A 23,520-nucleotide genomic window follows, 5' to 3' on the forward strand; every position below is an offset into this window, starting at 1 on the left:
AGAAAAAGGAAGAAAAATGCAACTGTTATTTTATGTGGAACAGAGACAAAGATCATATAATCACTTTCTCATGTGTTTTTCCCCTTCTTGATTTTCTTGTTCCCTTCTTGTGCTCTTTGCCTAATCCACATTAGAAACTCAACAACATGATTCTATACACTATTAAGGCCACATTTCTTGGTGATTTGATGCTGAGCTTCCATGTTTTCCAGCATATCAAAATTTGACCATCTGTAACTGTTGATTTTTCTCAGAAAACTTCCTCCTCTCTTTTTATATAGATCCCAGTAAATCCTTAGTCATATTTGTTTTATATTTTTACTTCTGTATAGTCACATGCCTGAATAGCCTCTGTTTACAAATTCAAAAGGGAGAGGAGAAACAGTTCTACATGCACCACAATTTCCCTATTTTCAGTGATGCATATCTGAAGTTGGATAACAAGACATGGCTACAGTTAAGTATGTCTTAACGTTCATAAATTAAAAATATAACACACATATATCAAAGTGTACAAATGAATAAACATAAAATTCATAGTAATATTAAAAACTAAAGATGTGTGCATCCACCACCCAGGCCAAAAAGAAAATGTTATCTGCACCCCAGAGGATTCCTCTTGCTCCTGGCCAATCAACACCTCCCCAATCCTACGCCAAGAAGTCCAATATCCTAACTTCAAAGAATGTTTCTTTTTCCTTCTCCTTTAATTGAAAGTCACAAATCATGCTTCATGAATTGTGTGTGTCCTTTTACTCAGACCTGTCCTTGTAAGAGCCATCCATTTTGTAGCATGATGATGTAGGTCATTTGTTTTCATGCTGCCTAGTATTTCCTTGTCTGACTATGCTAAAACATATTTAACCATTCCAGTTTCGATAGATATTTGGGTTATTTCCCATATATGCATTCTGAATAATGCTGCTGAGAACAATCTTAATTAGATCTCTAAGGGTCCACAGTTTGTTGGAAATTGGCCTAGGAATGGAATTACTGAGTCATATTACATGAATATATTTAAATATTTGGATTTCAAAGTGTTTGTACAAATTAATAATCTACCAATAGTGTATGAGTGAGTCTATTGTTCCTTAACTTTCCTAATATTTATTTTATTTTTTCACTCTAGCATTTTAGTAGGCATGTAATGACACTTCATTTCAACTGGTATTTCTCTGATTATAGGTAACTTTGAGTGTCTTTTCATTTGTTTTTGAGTCACTTGGATATTCAGTTTTATAAAGTACCATCTTATGTCGTTCTTGCCAATTTTTATATTGAGTTGTTGATCTTTAATTTATTAATTAGTATGGGTTACTTATAGGGTCTGGTTACATGTGTTTTAGGAGTCTCTTCTCATTACTGGGTTTGCTTTTTCTCTATTTTAGTGGTTAAACCTTTGATTAAAGGCTTTTAATTTTCACCTAGTAGTATTTATCAAACATTTCCCTGATTTTATGTGATAATTGTGTCCCAATAAATTAGCAGTTTCATATCCACAAAATCATTAACTTATTTCCCTCTAATATTTTCTAGAACCTTTGTTTATGTGTATGTGTGTGTGTAACTATTTATGTATATATGCATGTATTAATTTGTTTTGGCTTTTATCATTGGAACTATAAACTGCTTGGTATTGTGATGTGAGGTAATGTTCAAATATCCTATTTTCATATTTTTAAACTGGTCTCTGAGCTTAATTATTGAAAATATTGTCTTTTTCATAAATCAAAAATGTTTATCATCTTCATGGGTGACTTGGGTATTTTAGACTCTGCATTTTTATATAAATTTGAGAATCATACTTTTAATTTACACACACATGTACTAAAACATTGGAATTTTTATTTGAATTGCACTCAATCTAAACATCAATATGAGGAGAACTGGTATCTTTAAAATATTACTAACAAGGAATACCCCTTGATTTATTTCTATCTTATCAAATATCTCTTAAATTTTTAAAGTTTTCTTAGAAATCTTATATTCCCTAGCTTTACTTCATAATATGTGTATATATGTATGTGATGCTATAGTGAATAATATTTTAAATTAATTTTACTGACTTCTTGGAATTAGAAATGTGTCCAACACCCTTGTTATTACTCATTTGAGAATTCTTTAGATTATATACTATATTTTTATCTTATTATATTACTTTTTACTTAATTTCTCTCCAGAGAGAGAGAATACTCACGTGATTTCATTCCTTTAAAATTGCTTGAGTTGTCTTTTATGGATCAGTGCACTGTCAAATTTTTTAAAGCGTAATCTGCTCTTAGGTGCAGTCCTCATTTAATGGATCTATGAATGGGAGTTGACTTGAATGTTCACTCCCTCTTCTATTCCTTGACATACTTTCTTCACTTGCCTTCCAGGACATTGTCATCACCTGCTTTTTCTCCTATTTCACAAGTGCTCCTTTGCTTTCAAGCAAATTTCTTATATTTTAACCATTTTTCCTAATTACCCACAGTAGGACAAGGCCTGGGTTTACATCTTTAGGAATTATCAGGAAAGGAAGTCACCTCCATTTCCTTTTCAATATGCTTTTGTGCACATCACTTAAATACATATGTATCATTGAGAAAAAAGTTTTAAAAGAACAAAGGCTATGCCATTAAATTAACTGCAGACACAATGCCTAACAAAATGTTAATATTGAGTGAATATATATTAACAGAAAAATATTTTAATTTATATTTTATTATGTCAGTCTAAATTGCTTAAATTATCAGTATTTGAAATCAAAACACATTTTTCATTATTTATGATAACCAGAGTATTATCATCTTCTTTCTGTTTTCTTGCAATCTTTAAGTATTACTAATTGCTATCAAATTAATTATACTTACATATAGAAAAGTCCAACTGTCCTAGGCTGTGTCCAATTTTTGTGATTTCTGCTAATGAGACTCTCCCAAGCATGGAGATGGGCCATGTTACTTCAATCTTATGTTTTAAAAACAAGGTTAAATGAACTTTTTTAATTTTCTTGAAAAAAATATTTCATTACTCAAAAAGTGGTCTTCATATTCTCTCCAATATACTGGTGTTGATAAATTGAATATCTACTACAATCAGAAGAAATCGAAACACTGTAACTTATTTTGTGTCAGAACAATTTTTCCCAGAATTGTCTAATAGCAAAAAATCTTGCTGCATTAATCTACAAATCTTAGCACATTGTCAAAAGAAGTTTGCCAGAGAAGAATTATTTTCAGGAAGGAAGTAAAAGATGATTTTTCCTATAGTGAGGCAAATATCTAGTATTTATATTTGAAAAGAATCATGGCTATAAATTTTTTCAAGGATTTTTTTTTTTATGCTCGACATTGTAAATATAAGCTGTTGAGTATTACATGTAACATTTCACAAAATGGTTGTCATTTACTCTAAATTTGACAGAGCAGTGATTGCATTAAAATGTAGCTACATAAAATACAATTATTAATAGTTTAAGTAGCAAAACATGTGGTTCAATATACTACCTTCTCATTCACATAGATGTATATTTTTACAAATAGATAATGGGCTAAAATGGACTTTGCTGATATTCATCTAAACAGTTCCTAATTTTCATTTGCAAGTATTATTATAGAGAGATCCTGATAATATGACGCATCAGAACTAGGTATTAGTGAATCTACTTCCCTGAAATAAACATACAAACCAGGAAACAAATGCACAGAAAATAAATTAATTAAATAAATGAATCGAAGCATCTAGGTATTAACTATTAATATTATCGGTTACCATTCAGTATCTATTATCACTTCACTTTTTCTTCAACTTTAAAATATTTTTAAAGCAGTTTAATTGAGATATGGTCACATACCATACAATGCACCCAAAATGTACAATCAATGGCTTTGAGTAAAATTAGAATTATGCGTTTATCACCACAATTTTAGAACATTTCCATTACTCAAAAAAAAAAAAAATCCATAACCCTTAGCAGTCACGTCTCAATCCTATTGCTGAATGATTGCAATAATATGGTACCTTTGTTACAAATGTTGAAAGAATATTAAAGTAGTACTATTAACTATAGTCCATAGTTTACTTTAGGTGTATTTTTCCCCATATACCACTCTATTATTAATGCCTCATGTTAATTTTGTACATTTGTTATAATTCATTAAAGAACATCTTTAAACTTATACTATTAAACCCAGTCCATCATTCACAAAAGGGTTCACCCTGCTGTACAGTCCCATGGTTTATCTTCTAACTTTAATTCTAGTAAAGTACAAGACCCAAAACATCCCCTTTCAACTACACTGACATACATGGTTTGGAGCTGTTAATTACACTAACAATAATTTGCTACCATCACCATCATCCATTTCCAAACATTTACAATCAACCTAAAAAGAAATTCTGTACAAATTAAGCATCAGTTTCCAATTCTCTGCCCCAATATATCCCCAGTAAACTATATTCTAGATTCTATGTCTATGAATTTGCTTATCATAATTAGTTCATATCAGTAAGATCATTCAGTATTTGTCCTTTTGTGCCTTGCTTATTTCACTCAACATAATGTCCTCAAGATGCATCCACATTGTTGCATGCATCAGGACTTCATTCCTTTTTACAGCTGAATACAATTTATGCAATTGTAAATAATGCCACAGTGAATATTGATATTCAAATATCTGTTCCAGTCCCTGCTTTCAGTTCACCTGGGTATATACCTAGTAGTGGGGTTGCTGGACATGTGGTAATTCTACACTTAGCTTCCTATGAAAATTCTAAACATCTTCCGCAGTAAATGCATGATTTTACATCCCCATCAGCAATGAATGAATGCTCCTATTTCTTCACAACTTCTCCTACACTTGTAATTTTTTGTCATTTTTTAGTCATAGCCATTCTAGTGGGTGTGAAATAATATCCCATTGTGGTTTTGATTTGCATCTCCCTAATAGCTAGTGATGTTGAACATCTTTTCATGTGCTTTTCAGCCATTTGTGTATCTTCTTTGGAGCAATCTATTCAAGTCTTTTGTCTATTTTTTAAATGGGTTTGTCTTTTTATTGTTTAGTTGTAGGATTTCTCTATATATTCTGGTTATTAAACTCTTGCTGTATATATGTTTCTCAAATATTTTCTCCCATTGAGTAGGTTGCCTTTTCACTTTTGTGACAGTTCTTTGATGTGCAAAAGTTTGATTTTGAGGTGATCCCATTTATTTTTCTTTTGTTGCTTGTGCTTTGGTTTTAAAGTCTAAGAACCATTGAGTACATAAGATCTTGAAGATATTTCACTACATTTTCTTCTAGAACTTTTATAGTCATGGCTCTTATCTTGTAGTCTTTGATCCATTTTGAGTTAATTTTGTATATGGTGTGAAATTGGGGTCCTTTTTCATGCATTTGCATATGAATATCCACTTCTCCCAGTATCATTTGTTCATTTGTTGAAGAGGCTATTCTTTACCAATTGTGTGGACTTGGCAGCTTTGTCAAAAATCAGTCATCCATTGTGAGAACATGGCTATTGGGTTAGGCAAATAAGGCTCAGTTCTCACAAATACAATGAGGAAAGAGCCAAAGTCTCCCCAGGGGACCTGATTTGGGGGTCGCAGACCAGAACAGTGTCTCACAACTCCCAGAAGAGTGAGGACCAGAGAGATGAAGAAGCTGAAACAACAAACTGTGAGTTACTAAACATCCTGACTGTCGGTAAGGGCTACCCTCCCCCACCCCTGAGATATTAATCAGGGGTGAGAGGAGCGCAGATGTCTTCCTCTCTGCCAGCTGTTACAAGGGAAAAAGGAGGGTGAGTGTGTGTGTGTGTGGGGGGGGGGGCATTTCTTCAGTGAATCCGGCTGGCAGATCCCACTGTGAATCTCAACTCTGGCCAGATGAAAACAAGGAAAACTGAGAGTCCTCCCTGGAAAGGTGCATCAGAAAGGAGCATCAGAGTGCCAACTGCTGGCCAGTCTGGAAATTACATGGACAGAAACTGCTTTTAGAGCTCTTTTACCCCACTCCTGGGAGGAAGTCTACAACCCATAGTCAGGCCTTGGCATGATTTTGGTAATTTAAGCTGAGCAATTTTAAAGACTCAGGATAACTTGAACCAATATCAAAGAGCTGTGAAAAAATAATAACACTAGGCAAGAGAGAAATTGATCATTAGAGTAAACATGTCAGGTGCTTAGACATCAGTAAAATATTACAAGACATACTATGAGATAGGAAGAGATGACCCGGCCAAAGGAACAAACCAAATATTCCAAAGAGATTCAGAATTTAAGACAATTACTCAATGATAATCACACGACTCTCCTAAACCATTTGAAAGAATTGAAAGAAAATATGACCAAAGAGATCAAGGAAATTAAGAAGATACTGAGTGAGCATAAAGAACAATTTGAAAGTCTGCAAAGAAAAGTAACTGACCTTATGAGAATGAAAGACATGATGAATGACATTAAAAATACTTTAGAGGCGGGAAGCAGACTTGGCCCAGTGGATCGGGCATCTGTCTACCACATGGGAGGTCTGCGGTTCAAACCCTGGGCCTCCTTGACCTGTATGGAGCTGGCCCACATGCAGTGCTGATGTGTGCAAGGAGTGCCGAGCCACGCAGGGGTATCCCCGTGTAGGGGAGCCCCGCATGCAAGGAGTGCACCCTATAAAGAGAGCTGCCCAGTGCAAAAGAAAGTTTAGCCTGCCCAGGAATGGCACCTCACACATGGAGAGCTGACACAACAAGATGATGCAACAAAAACAAGAAGCACAGATTCCCATGCTGCTGACAACAACAGAAGCAGACAAAGAAGAACACACAGCAAATGGACACAGAGAACAGACAACTGGGGCTGGGGGAGAGGTGGATGGGGAAGGGTAGAGAAAAATAAAATAAAATAAAATTCCTATTAAAAAATACATTAGAGGCACAGAAGGGCAGATCTGAACTACCTGAAGACAGAATTAGTGATTTTGAACACAGAACATCTGAACTGGAAAATACTGGAAAACAAATAAAGAAGAGAATGGGAAAAAGGGAATAGGGTCCCAGGGAATTGAAAGACAATGTGAAATGCATATTGGCATCCCAGAAGGAAAAGAAAATGGAAAGGGGTACAAAGAATATTTGAGGAAATAATGACTGAAAACCTCTCTACCCTTATGAAAGACATAAACATCAATATTCAAGAAGGACAATGCACCCTAAACAGAAAAAGCACAAGCAGACCTACCCTGAGACACCTACTATTCAGACTGACAAATATCAGAGATAAAGAGAAGATTTTGAAAGGAGCAAGAGAAAAGCAAAGCATCACATACGAGGGAACTCAATAAGATTAAGTGCTGAGCTCTCAACAGAAACCATGGATCAGAGAAGAAAGTGATATGATGTATTTAATGTAGTGAAAGATAAAAACTGGCATCAAGAAATCTGTACCCAGCAAAGCTATTCTTCAAAAATGAAAGGGCATTCAAAGGTTTCACAGAAAAACAAAAACTGGTAGACTATGTTAACAAGAGACCAGAATTACAAGAGACAATTAAGGGAATGCTGTAGCCTGAAAGAAAAAAAACAACAACAAGGGTCAGAGACTTGGAGAAGAGTATAGAAATGAAGAATATTAGAAAGGGTAAAAAGATAGACTACAATACAATATGACAACAGAAAATCAATGGTCAAAATGGATGATGTAAATAGTGCCTTTACTATTGTAACATTGAATGTTAATGGCCTGAGATTCCCCAATCAAAAGACAGAGATTGATAGAATGGATTAAAAAATAGAAGCCATTTATATGTTATCTACAAGAGACTCACCTCAGACATAAGGACACAACCAGATGATTAAAAGTAAAAGTTGGAAAAAGATATTCCATGCAAACAGTAAACAAAAAAAAAGAGCTGGAGTAGTGGTACTAATATTGGACAAAATTGATCTTAAATGCAGAAGTCTTATAAGGGATGAAGAAGGTCATTTTATATTAATAAAAGGGGCAATTCAACAAGAATAAATAACTTTTACAAATATTCACGCATCTCACTAGCCAAGATACATGAGGCACACACTGGCAAAGCTGAAGGGAAAAATAGCTATCTCTATAATAATAGTTGGCTATTTCAATACACCATTCACAGTATTGTATAGAACATCTGGACAGAGGATAAACAAACAGAGAACTTGAATAATATGATAAATAAATAAGACCTAACAGACATCTATAGAGCATTATACCCCAAAACAGCAAGATACACATTCTTTTCAAGTGCTCATGGGTCCTTCTCTAAGTTAGACCATGGGTTGGGTTGCTAGAAAAGTCTTGATAAATTTTAAAAAATTGAAATTATATAAAACACCTTCTAAGATCATAACAGAATAAAGCTAGAAATCAGTTATGGATGGAGAAAGGGAAAATGTATAAATATATGGGGATTAAAAAACACAATCAATAGGTCAAAGAAGAAATTGCAAGAGATTTCAGCAAATATCTTGAGATGAAAGAAAATGAGAACACAACATATCAACCCCTACTGCAAAGGCAATGCTGAGGGGAAAATTTATAGCCCTCAAAGCTTACATTAAAAAAGAATAAAAAAAGATAAAATTGATGAGCTACCTGCACACCTGAAAGAACAAGAAGAACAACAATCTAATCCAAAACCAAGCTGAAGAAAAGAAATAGTAAAGATCAGGGCAGAAATCAACAAAATTGAGAACACAAAAGCAATAGAGAGAATCAACAAAGCCAAAAGTTTGTTCTTCGAAGAGTTCAACAAAATCGACAAATCCATAGCTAGACTGACTAAGAAAAAAAAGGAGACAGACAGAGAAAGAAGAAACAGATAAATAAAGGGAGAAATGAGAGGGGTAACATTACCACTGACCCCATAGAAATATGAGAGATGATAAGAGGATACTATGAACAACTGTATACCAAAAAACTTGAAAATATAGACAAGATGGACAAATTACTGGAAACATATGAACCAACTACAATGACTTTAAAAGAAATAAAAGACCTCAAAAGAACAATTACAAGTGAAGGGATTGAAACCATCACCAGAAATGTCCCAAAGATGAAAAACCTGGGACCAGATGGCTTCACAGGTGAATTTTACCAGTCATTCAAAGATGACCTAATACCACTCTTGCTCAAGCTCTTCCAAAAAAATTGAACAGGAAAGCATGCTACCAGATTCATTCTATGAAGTCAATATCAGCCTAATACCAAAACCAAATAAAGGTACTACAAAATAAAGAAAGAAAATTACAGACCAATATCTCTAATGAATGTAGAGGCAAAACTCCTCAACAAAATACATTCAAACAGAATCCAAAAGCATATTAAAAGAATTATACACCATGATCAAGTGGGTTTTATCCCAGCGATGTAAGGGTGGTTCAACACAAGAAAATCAGTTAGTGTAATAAGCCACATTAATAAATTGAAGAATAAAAATCACATGATCCTCTCATTTGATGCAGAAAAGTAATTTGACAAAATACAGCACCCTTTTGAGATTAAAAACTCTCCAAAAATAGGAATGTAATGAAGTTTTCTCAATATGGTAAAGTGCATATATGAAAAACCTACAGCTAGCATTGTACTCATTGGTGAAAGACTGAAGTTTTCCCACTGAAAGTAGGAACAAGACAAGGATGCCCACTGTCACCATTATTATTCAATATTGTGCTGCAAGTTCTAACTAGAGAAATTAGGCAAGACAAGGAAATAAAAGGCACCCAAATAAGAAAAGAAGAAATAAAATTTTCACTATTCACTGATGACATGATTCTCTAACTAGAAAATCCTGAAAAAATCCACAACAAAGCTACGAGAATTAATAAACACATTCAGCAAAAGACACTATACCAGGTTAATATGCAAAAATCAGTAATGTTTCTATACACTACTGATGTGCAATCTGAGGAGGAAAGTAGAAAAAAATTCTTTTATAATAGCAAATAAAACAATCAAATACTTAGGAATAAACTTAACCAAGTTCAGAAAACTACAAAATATTGCTAAAAGCAACTGAAGAAGACTTAAATAAATTGAAGGATATTCCGTGTTCATGGACTGGAAGACTAAATATCATAAAAATGTCAATTTTATCCAAACTAATTTACAGACTCAATGCAGTCCCAATAAAAATCCCAATAGCCTTTTTGCAGAAATTGAAAAGACAATAATCAAATTTATTTGGAAGGGTAAGGGGTTTCAAATAGCCAAAAATGTCTTTAAAAATAACAAAGTTCGAGGAATCTCTCTTACTCACTTTAAAGCTTTACTTAACTATGGTGGTAAAGACAGCATGGTACTGGTATAAGGACAGACAGATTGACCAATGGAACCAAATCAACAACTTGAAATTGACCCTCACATCTACAGTCAAGTTATTTTTTACAAGTCTGGTAAGCCCACCCAGCTGTGCCAGAACAGGCTATTCAACATATTATTCTGGGAGAATGAATAGTCATATCCAAATGAAAAAAAGAAGACTTCTATCTCACACTTTTTACAACAATTAACTCAAAATGGATCTAGGACCTAAATATAAAAAGAACAACCATAAAACTCCTAGAAGAAAATGCAGGAAAACATCTTCAAGATCTTGTGTAGGTGGTAGTTTCTTAAACCTTATGCCCAAAGTACAAGCAACAAAAGAAAAAATAGATAAATGAGACTTCCTAAAAGTTCAACACTTTTGCAACTCAAAGAACATTGTCAAAAGGGTGAAAATGCTGCTGACTCAATGGGAGAAAATATAGTTTCAGTCACATACCTGATTGCGGCGGCTTGCTCGGTCGGTAAAGGTGGGGTCTGGCTGCAGACGAGGGGTCGGTCCAGCTCAGGACGAGGGGTCGGTCCCACTTGGGACGAGGGGTCGGTCCGGCAGCAGACGAGGGATCGGTCTCACAGGGGTTGCGCGGTTCGGCTGACGGGGTCGCCCGGCGAAGCCGGTGACGAAGGGGTCGCCTGGAGAAGCAGGCGACGAACTGGGGACAAGGGAGGCCAGGCCCTTGTCGAGGGCTCTCAGGACTGGAGGGCGCACAGCAGAAAAATTACCGCGGAGACAAGGTAAACACGCAAGTCCACTTTATTGAGGGAGAGGCAACAGTTTTATAGGGGCTGGGGAAGGCTGATTGGTCGAAGCCACGCCCTGTTCTGATTGGTTGCCGGCAAAAGGTCAGTGGGCGGTACTGGACGGGGGAGGGGTGGTGGTTAGGGATTGGCTGTCGCTGTTGCTGGGGGAAGGGGCAGGGTTTAGGGATTGGTGGCTGCTGTTGCTGGGGTGGAGGGCAGACTTGAGTTTCCCGCCCACGCCTGGCTGTTGCTGCTGTTGGGGGGAGGGAAAAGGGCAGACTGGATTTTTCCGCCCATGCCTGGCTGTTGCTGCTGTCGGGGGAGGGGAAAAGGGTAGACTGGATTTCTCCACCCACGCCTGGCTGTTGCTGCTGTCGGGGGAGGGGAAAAGGGTAGACTGGATTTTTCTGCCCTGCGCCTGCGCGGGGAGACGGAAGAAGAAGGGTGCCGCCCCACAAGGCATCGGGTGGTGCCATCTGGGAGGAGAGGCGGCCGCGGAAGCATGGCTGCCGAGAAGGGGAGACCTGAGGGCACTCTGCGCCCATGCCGAGCTTTCTTCAGGGGTGGCGGTGGGCCCGACCAACCACCCTATTATGGGGGCAGCGGAACTAGGCCTACCGCGGCCGCTCCCCTCGCCAGGCCAGCAAACCACACTTCAGCCCGAGGGGTGACCACACCTGATAAGATTTTAATATCCATCATATATAAGGAGATCATATGACTCAACAATAAAAAGCCTAAGTATCCACTTAAAAATTGGGCAGAGTGCCCACGCAGTGACCTGAGTGCCTGCAAAGCTAGTCAGTGTCCATGCACAAAGAATGTTACATTAAAAAACATAAGAGGTTCCCATATAACCCGCTTCCCATCCCCCACTCCCATCATTTTTGTAAATTGTATTTTTTGAAGACAAATACATCTAAAAAATGTTACATTAAAAAACATAAGAGGTTCCCGTATACCCCCCACCTTCCCACCCCACTCCTCTCACACCAACATCCTCTCCCATCATTGTGGAACTCTCATCAACTCAATGAACACATTTTGGAGCACTGCTGCACCACATGGATAATAGTTTAACCTGTATTTCACACTCTCCCCCAGTACATTCAGTGGGTTATTGCAGGATATAGAAAATCCAGTATCTGACCCTGCAATATCATTTAGGACAACTAAGAGTCCCAAAAATGCCCCATATCACATCTCTTCTTCCTTCTCCCTGCCCTCAGCAACTACTGCGGCCACTTTCTCCACCTCAATGCTACAATTTCTTCTATTACTAGTCACAATATTTTTATAGTAGAATATCAATAAGTCACTTTAATCCATATTTTATTCCTCCATTCTGTGGAACCTGGGATGGTGATGTCCACTCTACCTCTAGATCAAGAGGGGGCTTAGATTCCACATGGATGATGGATATAATTCTCCTGCTTGGAATTGTAGGCACTCTTGATTCCCTGGTGTGGTGGTTGACCATCTTCACCTCCCTATTAGCTGAGCTGGATAAGTCCAACAAACCAGAGAGTAGAAGTTGCAACTGTGCTGAAGCTCAGGGCCCACCTGGCATGTGGGCAGTCCAGGGATTCAAGTCCCTGAGTATACACCATCTCTAGTACCAAACCACAGGTTCAGTAAAAGTGACAGAAGAGGCATATGTAGAAAGATCACATCTGAGTCCAGCTCCATCACACTCAGGAGCACAAATTCCAAAGTAGGGCCATCTGACATGGCACAGAACTCCAAATCCATCTGCCATGACCATATACCCTGTGGGTCTTCATAGCCTTCAGGGGAACCAGTACCTATGGTTGTATCTACTTTGGCTTTTTCTGGGGTCCTGCTGAGGTGTGCGACCCCTCTGATGACCTCCCAACTCTTTTGAAGACTCTTAGGCATATAAACTCATTTGTTTTTGGCATTTCCCCCTTTTATTCAAGGTCAAAAAGCAGTTTTTAACACATGATCCAACATGTAGGCTGAGATATTTTGCTGGTCTGAGTTGACCCTCTTATTCAAGGTCTCTTTCTAGTTGCATCACCAGCTAGTGATTGTTAGTAACCCCTCAGCACCAGGGAGGCTCATCCCCAGGAGTCATGTCCCATGTTGGGGGGAAGGTAATGCATTTACATGCTGAGTTTGGCTTAGAGAGTGGCCACATTTGAGCAACATGGAGGCTCTCAGGAAGTAACTCTTAGGAACCCTCCAGCTCTAGGCCTAGTGCATATTTCAGGCACACAGGCTCATAAGCACAGTCATCAGTATCGAGGGATCATTATTGGACCATCCTTCTTTGTTGGTCTTTGCTATTGCACTTGGGGAATTATTGCTGTTCCATTGGGGAATGTGACAGAGCTCTCCTGGGTAGGAATTCAGCACTCCCTCCATTGACATTTTTAACTTAACTGCTATGAAAATATCCAACATATATTAGAACATTTCTAAGTCCCCTATATACATGCCCTGGAGAACTCCCTCCCACCCAGGTGCCCCCATCAATAACACCCCACACCAGTGTTTCTCCTGTGCTATAGTTGAACTCCTCTGTGATCCAAAATTTCTTCAAAAATGAAGCCTAATATGTTGCCAAATTCAATTAATAGGAAATCGAAATACAGTGATGGGTTTAAAGTTTAGAAATAGAATACATACTAATTTAGAAATACTAAAATAAAGTAAAAATAAATTGGTGGATTAAAAAAAGAAAAATATTATAAAACTTTGTTTTTGATGTTTTGCTTTTTTTTTTTTAGTTTTTAATTTTGTTTTCAAAAAAGTTTTAGATGACAGTAATTCACATATACAATATAGGGGACTCCCATATATCCAACATCAAATGCTTTTTCCCTATCCCCAGCAATGTTCTTTTTACATGTTCATGTTATTTGCTAAAGCTGATATACAGATTTTGAAATATAGCTATCAAACATGGTTCCATTTTGTTTTACATTATGGTTTATATTTTAGACTGTACACATGTTTAAATTTTTAGATTCCTTATGTTTTATATTATTGTTTACATTTTAGCTTATAGACTTTTATACACTTTTGGTGTAGGTTAATACGTCCTATGTTCATCATTACATGGTCTTCTGGCACACTTCCATTGCTCCCCAGTTACCCTGCTTCCATCTATTCTATACCTCTCTACCCCTCCCCTCAGGGCCCACAATGACAATCAATCTTCACTACTTGAGGGACCAGATTTACAGATACTTGCAATGATGCTAAGGGCTTAACATACTAGACTGCCCTAACTGATTTGGAGCTCACGATTCTCTCAAGAGACACAATTCCCTCTTTTTGAGAACATCAGGTCTCAGGATGTGGGTACACCTTCTCAGTCATTGTATGGGTCTCCACCCAATAATATAACACACTATGAGAAAATGAGTACTCACACACTCCCTAGAAGTCTGCTCCTGTACTAGATGCTCCCCTTAAGCACCTTAAACATGTAATCTTTCCTTATTATATTTTCTGAAGAGTTTTCCCAGCATTATAGTTTCAACCATATACCTGACAGTCTCCCAAATAAAGCTGTTCCCCCCATCCTTCCCTTCAATTCCTCGGGCCATCTGACCCATCCTCCCAACCCTATCCCCCCCTAAGCCTGCAAAACCCCACCCAAAGTTCTCCCTATGCACTCATCTTATCCCTTCCCTGTACAAATACTTACTTCCAGCTTATCATAGACTTCACCCATGTAGGCATCAGCTCACAACCTTTCTCTACCCCCTAAAATCCTTTAAGCCTATTTTCCTGTCTCTAGCTCTCTGAGATAGCTTGGTTTATTTATTTCATATCAGAGAGGTCATGCAGTATTTGTCCTTCAATGCCTGGCTTGCTTCACTCAACATTAGGTCCTCAAGATTCATCCATGTTATCCCATGTGTTTGTACTGTATTCCTTCTTATAGCTGAGTAGTATTCCATTGTATGTATATACCACATTTTATTTATCCATTCTTCTGTTGATGGGCATTTGGCTTGATTCCAACTTTTGGCAATAGTGAATAATGCTGCTATGAACATTGGTGTGCATATATCAGTTTGTGTCCTTATTTTCAGTTCTTCTGGGTATATACCCAGCAGTGGAATTGCCAGGTCATATGGCAAATCTATAACTAACTTTCTGAGAAACTGCCAAACTGTCCTCTAGAATGGTTGGATCCTTCTGCATTCCCACCAGCAGCAGTTGATGAGTGTTCCCATTCATCCATATCCACTCCAGCAGTTGTAGTCTTCTGTTTGTTTGTTGTTGTTTTTTTTTATAGCTGCCAGTCTTATGGGAGTAAGATGGTATCTCATTGTAGTTTTTATTTGCATTTCCCTAATAGCTAGTGAATTTGAGCATTTTTTATGCGTGTTTTTTTAGCAATTTGTATTTCTTCTTTGGAGAAACATCTGTTCAAATCTTTTTCCCATTTTTTAAATGGGTTGTGTCTCCTATCAGATATATGTTGCCAAATATTTTCTCCCATTGAGTAGGCTCTCTTTTCACTTTCTTGAATAACTCCTCTGAAGAGCAAAAGGCTTTAATTTTGATGAAGTCCCATTTGTCTATTTGTTCATTCACTGCTTGTGCTTTGAGTGTAAAGTTCATGAAGCCATATTTTATTACAAGGTCCATTAGATGTTTCCTACATTGTTTTCCAAGGTATTTATGGTCTTGGCTCTTACATTTAGATCTTTGTTCCATCTTGAGTTGATTTTTGTATAAGATGTGAGATGGTAATCCTCTTTCCTTCTTTTACATATGTATATCCAACTCTCTAGGCACCCTCTGTTGAAGAGGCCATTCTCTTCCAGTTGAGTGGGCTTGGTGGCCTTGTCAAATATCAGATGACTGCATATATGAGGGTCTATATCAGAAATCTCAATTCAGTTCCATTGATCAGCCTGTGTCTATCCTTGTGCCGATACCATGCCATTTTCACTACTGTAGCTTTGTAGTATGCTTTGAAGTCAGGTAGTGTGATTCCTCCAATTTCATTTTTCTTTTTCAATATGTCTTTGGCTATTTGGGGCCTCTTTCCTTTCCAAAGAAATTTCATAGTTAGTTTTTCTAGTTCATTAAAAAATGCTGGGAAGCAGACTTGGCCCAGAGGTTAGGGCGTCCATCTACCACATGGGAGGTCTGCGGTTCAAACCCCGGGCCTCCTTGACTCATGTGGAGCTGGCCCATGTGCAGTGCTGATGCACACAAGGAGTGCCATGCCATGCAGGGGTGTCCCTGTGTAGGGGAGCCCCTTGCGCAAGGAACGCACCCTGTAAGGAGAGCCACCCAATGCAAAAGAAAGTGCAGCCTACCCAGGAATCATGCTGCACACATGGAGAGCTGACACAACAAGATGCTGCAACAAAAAGAAAAACAGATTCCCATGCTGCTGACAACAACAGAAGTGGACAAAGAAGAAGATGCAGCAAATAGACACAGAGAATAGACAACCAGGGCAGGGGGTGCGGAAGGGGAGAGAAATAAATAAAATAAATTTTAAAATCTTTTTTAAAAATGCTGTGTTGATTTTTATTGGGATTGCATTGAATTTGTAGATGTTTTGGTAGGATAGACATCTTAATATATTTAGTCTTCCTATCCATGTACAGGAATTATTCTTCCATGTATTTGCATCTTCTTTGATTTCCTTGAACAGTGTTGTGTAGTTTTCTGTGTATAACTCTTTTACATCTTTAGTTAAATTTATTCCTAGGTATTTGATTTTTTATTTACTATTTTAAATGGTATTTGTTTCTTGAATTCCTCCTCAGATTGCTCATTCACTGGTGTACAGAAACCCTACTGATTTTTGTGCATTGATCTTATAAACTGTGATTTACTGAACTCATTTATAAGTTCTAGAAGCTCTGATGTAGACTTCCCAGGGCTTTCTATGTATAGGATCATGTCATCTGCAATTAGTGAAATTTTGACTTCTTCCTTTCCAATTTGGATACCTTTTATATCTGGTTCTTGTCTCAGTGCTTGAGCAAGTACTTCTAACACAATGTTAAATAGAAGGAATGATAGTGGACACCCTTGCCTTGTTCCTGATCTTAGAGGGAAAGATTTTAGTATTTCACCATTATAAATGATGTTAGTTGTGGGTTTTTCATATATACCCTTTATCATGTTCAGAAAGTTTCCTTCTATTCCTATCTTTTGCAGTGTTTTTATTAAGAAAGAGTGCTGCATTTTGTCAAATGCCTTTTCTGCACCAATAGATATGATCATGTGATTTTTCCCTTCAATCTGTTTATATGGTGTATTATATTAACTGATTTTCTTATGTTGAACTGTCCTTGCATACTGGGATTGAAACCCACTTGGCCATGATGTATAATTCATTTAATGTGTTGTTGAATATGATTAGCAAGTATTTTGCTGAGGATTTTCACATCTAGGTTCATTAGAGGGATTGGTCTGTAATTTTCCTTTCTTGTGATGTCTTTGTTTGGCTTTGGTATTAGGATAATGTTGGCATAGTAAAATGAGTTAGGCAGTGTTCCTTCTATTTTTATTTTTTTTGGAAGAGTTAAGCAAGATTGGTGTTAGGTCTTTTTGGAGTGTTTGGTAGGATTCACTGTGAAGTCATCTGGCCCAAGGCCAGATGGGAGGTTTTTTAAAAAGATTTATTTTATTTATTTCTCTCCCCTTCCCATCCCCCACCCAGTTGTCTGTTCTCTGTGTCCATTTGCTGCGTGTTCTTCTTTGTTGCTTCTGTTGTTGTCAGTGGCACGGGAATCTGTGTCAATTCTTGTTGCATCATCTTGCTGCATCAGCTCTCTGTATGCGGTGCCATTCCTGGGCAGGCTGAACTTTCTTTCACACTGGGTGGCTCTTCTTACAGAGTGCACTCCTTGCACATGGGGCTCCCCTACACAGGGAGCACCTCTGCATGGCATGGCACTCTTTGCACGCATCAGCACTGCACATGAGCCAGCTCCACGTGGGTCAAGGAGGTCTGGGGTTTGAACCATGGACCTCCCATGTGGTAGATGGATGCCCTAACCATTGAGCCAACTCCGCTTCCTGGGAGGTTTTTAATGACTGATTCTTTCTCTTTACTTGTGATTGGTTTGTTGAGGCCATTGATTCCTTCTTTCATCAATGTAGGCTGCTTACATGTTTCTAGGAATTTGTCCATTTCAACTAAATTGTCTTTCTCGTTGGAATATAGTTTTTCAAAATATCCTTTTATGCTAGTCTTTATATCAGTAGGGTCAGTGGTGATATCCTCTTTCTCATTTCTTATTTTGTATATTTCCATCTTCTCTCTTTTTTTCTTTGTTAGTCTAGCTAAGGGTTTGTCAGTTTTATTGATCATCTCAAAGAACCAGCTCTTTGTTTTGTTTTATCAAGTGCTTTCTTATTTTCTATTTCATTTAGTTCTGCTCTGATCTTTGTTATTTCTTTCTTTCTTCTTTCTTTGGGGTTAGTTTGTTGATTTTTCACGAATTCCTCCAATTGTGCATTTAGATTTTCAACTTTAGCTCTTCTTTTTTGATTTAGGAATTTATGGCTATGAATTTCCCTCTCAGTACAGCTTTTGCTGCATCCCATAAGTTTTGATATGCTGTGTTATCATTTTCACTAGTTCCGAGGTAGTTATTGATTTCTGTTGACATTTTCTCCTTGGCCCATTGTTTTTTCTAAGGGTGTGCTGTTTGACTTCTGTACCAGTTTGATATAATTGAGGAATTCCACAAATATTGGATTATGTTTGTAATCTGATCTGTACCTGGACATGATCCCCACTTTGTGGGCAGGAACTCACAGATAAAAGGCATTGCAAAGGATAGAGTTAAGTGTTTTTGATGTTCGAATTTTGATGATGGAGCTTAATGCTAAAGACTTAAGCTGGAGCCCTGGGAAGTAAGCTCACAGAGGAAAGAGAAGCCAGCCGCAGGATGAAAGGAAACTTGAACCCAAAGAAAAGCAAAGTCTAGGAACATAGGAACTCAGGAAGCCTGAACCCTTGCAGACATTGGCAGCCATCTTGCTCCAAATAGACTTTGGCGAGGGAAGTAATTTATGCTTTATGGCCTGGTATCTATAAGCTCCTACCCCAAATAAATATCCTTTATCGGCAACCCTTTGGCTGACTAATACAGAATTTGGTGTCGAGGAGTGGGGAAGTGCTTTTGCAATTACCAAAATGCTGGAATGGTTTTATAAATGGGTAAGGGGTATTTTTTGGAAGAATTCTGATATGCTTGATGGAAAAGGCCTAGATCACTTTCAAGAGACCGTTGATAAATATATGGATGCTGGGGAGACTTTTTATAATGCCTTAGAAGTAAATAATGAAACTATTATTGGAAACTGGAGGAAAGGTGATCTGTGCTTTAAAGTTGCAGAGAACTTAGCAAGATTAACTCCTGGTGTTTTAAGGAAGGCAGAAATTTAAAATAGCAAGCCTGGGCATTTAGCTGAAGAAATTTCCAAAGTAAACCTGGAGAATGTGACTTGGCACTTGCATCCAGCTTATAGCAAAATGCTAGATGAGAGAGATATGCTGAAGATGGGACTGTTCGGCACAAAGAAAACAGAAACAAATTCTGGAAATTCCAAGCCTCTAGAGATCAAGCTCCCAGATGAAAGTGCCCCATTAGAGGACTTAACTAAACTTGGAACTTGTAAATCAGGATTGAAGATGCAGTTATGTCAGAAAGACTTGTAGAAAGTCTTACTCTCTAATGGCTTGGACACCTGCTTCCTACATGCTACACGAACAGACTTTTTGAGAGAGCTGTATGAACAAAACCACGATCAGTCTGGAACAAAAAGCACATGGAAAGGAGCGATTGAAGGGGAAACAACTTCAAGAGGAAAACCATGGAAGCTGAGATCTGGAATTAGGACATCACCTTGGGCCAAGAGAAGAACCCCGCCCATATGTACAGAGAGGGTGAGTTTGCAAGAGAAGTTGAAGAGGGCTTATGTTCCCACCCAATGTTCCAGGGAAGTTTTGCCACCCCAGAGTAGAGAGAAGGTGGAGCACATTCCCCAAGTATTAGGGCAATTATGGTCAATACCCCTCAGGTCTGAGAGGGGTGGACCTGTTCCTCAAAGGTTAGGGAAGGCCAGGTGGTCAACCTGTTGCTCTGAGACATTTCAGCCTGTATGTCAAAGGTTAGGGAAAGCCAGATGGTCAACTCATTGCTCTGAGAGGGTTGAGCCTGTTTGCCAAAGTTTAGGGGGAATGTTGTCTTCACATCACTGTACTATGGGGGTTAAGACTCCAACCCAAAGATTGGGCAAGGTGTGGCAATCACCCCAACACTGTTGGAGGGTGAGGTCTGGAGCTTGGTTCATACCCAGATGCTTGATGAGGGTGGAACCAAGAAAATGGCCTTTGGGCAAGTATGTGGAAACGGTAGGTTGCCATAAGGCCCAAAGGAGAAAAAAAATCTTCTTAAGAATGACTCTCAGACTTTGAAATCAGAGGATTTCCTGCAGCTCTACTGAACTGTAAAGAAACTGTAACTCATATTTCCCTTCCAATTTCTCCTTATTGTAATGAAAATGTTTTTTTCCTTTTTCTATCCATTTGTGTATGGGAAACAAATTGTTTTGTAATTTCAGAGGTCTATAGCAGATATGACTTTGCCTCAGGACAAACTATATTTCTTTAAATTAATTATGATATAATTTAGTACTTACATTGTAACTGATTTAAGGCTTTTTTTAAAAATATTGTAATGACTTTTTGGAATTCAGAGGGTGGAGTGTAACAGTGTGATAGAATTGATGAATTCCAAAAAGAAATATTGGATTATGTTTTTAATCTGATCTGTACCTGGACATGGTTGAGTTATGATTAGGGTGTTGAGTCCCCACCTACAAAGGGGGTGTTGTTCCCCACCCACACATAAAAGGTATGGCAAAGGACAGAGTTAAGTGTTTTTGATGTCAGAATTTTGATGATGGAGTTTGATGCTAAAGACTTAAGCTGGAGCCATGGGCAGTAAGCTCACAGAAGAAAGAGAGCCAGCCCCAGGAAGAAAGGAACCTTGAACCCAGAGACAAGCAAGCCCCAGGAAAATAGGAACCCAGGAAACCTGAACCCTTGCAGACATTGGCAGCCATCTTGCTCCATATAGACTTTGGTGAGGGAAATAACTTATACTTTATGGCCTAGTATGTGTAAGCTCCCACATAAATGCCCTTTATAAAAACCAAACAATTTCTGGTATTTTGCATCAGCACCCCTTTGGCTGACTAATACAACTTCCATATCTTGGTATCAAATCTGGGGCTTTGGTACTTGCAGATTTCTAGCTTCATTTCACTGTGGCCAGAGAAATTATTTTCCATGATTTCAATCTTTCTGATTTCATTAAGACTTTCTTTGTGGCCTAGCATATAGTCTATCTTGGAGAATGATCCATATGCCCTTGAGAAGCAAGTATATTCTGCTGTATTTGGGTATAATGTTCTGTATATGTCTATTAGGTTGAGATCCTCTAATATATTATTCAAAGTCTTTGTTTCTTTGTTGATTTTCTTTTGAGATGTTTTGTCCAATGGTGATAGTGGTGTGTTACAGTTCCCCAGTATAACTGTAGAGGCATCTATTCCTTGCCTTAGTTTCTCCAGTGTTTGCCTCATGTATTTGGAGGTGCCCTTGTTAGGGGCATAAATGTTTACAATTGTTCTTTCTTCCTGAAAGATTATCCCTTTTGCTAATATGCAGTGCCCATCTTTGTCTCTCATAATAGTTTTGCACATAAAGTCTATTTTTGTCTGATATTAATATAGCTACTCCTGTCCTTTTTTGGTTATTGTTTGCTCTAAGATTGTTTTCCAGCCATTCACTTTCAATTTCCTTGAGTCCATGGGTCTAATATGTGTTTCTTGTAAGCAGCATATATGGCTCATATATCCTTATCCAATCTTCCAATCTGTGTCTCTTAACAGGTGAGTTTAATCCATTGACATTCAGTGTTATTACTTTCAAGGAATTAGTTATATTAACCATATTTTCTTTGGATTTGTGTTTGTCATATGTTGTTCAATTTTTTCCCTCTTTTTGTTGTTTCAGTTGTTCTTACACTTTCCTCCAAATCTGTCTCTCCTGTTTTTTTTCTTTCTTCCTGCATAACTCCCTTTAGTATTTCTTGAAGGACAGGTTTCTTGTTGGCATACTCTCTTAGTTTCTGTTTATCTATGCATATTTTGAACTCTCCATTATTTTTTAATGCTAGCCTTGCTGGATAAAGTATTCTTGGTTGGAAATTCTTTTCTTTTAGTACCTTGACTATGTCAGACCACTTCCTTCTTCCTCCATGGTTTCAGATGAGAAATCTGCACTTAATCTTATGGAGCCTCCCTTGTATGTGATGGTTCTCTTTTCTCTTGCTGCTTTTAGTATTTTCTCTTTATCTTGCACATTGGATAATTTGACAAGTATGTCTTGGGGTAGGCCTGTTGAGATTTATGCTGTTTGAGGTGTGTTGTGCTTCCTGGACATGTGCATGTATCTCCCTCAATAGTTTTGGGATGTTTTCAGCCATTATTTCCTCCCACATCCCTTCTGTCCCCTTTCCCTTCACTTCTCCTTCTGGGATGCTTATAATGCATGTGTTTGTGCATTTTGCATTGTCGTTCAGGTCTCTAAGTCCCTGCTGAATTTTTTTCTATCTTTTTATCAATCAATTCTACTATCTGTTTGATTTCAGATGTACTGTCTTCCACATCACTAATCCTTTCCTCTGCCTCTTTAAATCTGCTGTTATTTGCTAAGAGTATATTTTTGATTACTTGGATTGTGCTGTTTATCCCCATCATATCTGTTATCTTTATGTGTATGATTACAATTTTTCTGTATGCTCTCCAAGTATTTTCTTAATATGCTTAATCTCTTTTTTCACATCATTAAATTGGTCCATGACACATGTTTTGAGAGCTTTAATTAGTTGTTTGATGTTCCACTCCTCTTCCTGGTTTTCAGTTTGTTCATTGGATTGGGCCATGTTTTCCTGATTATTAGTTTGGTTTGTAGATTTTTGTTGCTGTCTGGTCATCATTTTATCTTATTGGGTTTATTCAGCTGATTAGCTTCTTCATCTCAGAGTTTCATTAGTTGTTGTTTTTGTGTGCATGTTAAGTCTTCTCTTTGTTACTTTGTTCTTATACTATTTCCTTGTTGTTGTCTATGTTCCCTTGAAGGAAAATATTAGGGCCAGAGAAAGCAAAATGGGTAAGAAAAGAAAAATATGATAGTAGTATTGATAGTGAATGTTAGCAGAAGAACCATGTGAGACTAGGAGAATGGATTTTGAACTCATGCAAGCTGTGTAGAGTTATAACAGTAAAAAAAACGGAATACCTATAATGAGATAGTAAACTGAATATGGGGAGGAATATAATATGAATTAAAAGGCCAGCATGGTCAGGAGAGAGAGAAAGAGAAAAGAAAGGATAATAGTATAAAGAGTGAATAA

Source organism: Dasypus novemcinctus, chromosome 12 (assembly GCF_030445035.2).
Source record: "Dasypus novemcinctus isolate mDasNov1 chromosome 12, mDasNov1.1.hap2, whole genome shotgun sequence".
NCBI classification, from domain to species: domain Eukaryota; kingdom Metazoa; phylum Chordata; class Mammalia; order Cingulata; family Dasypodidae; genus Dasypus; species Dasypus novemcinctus.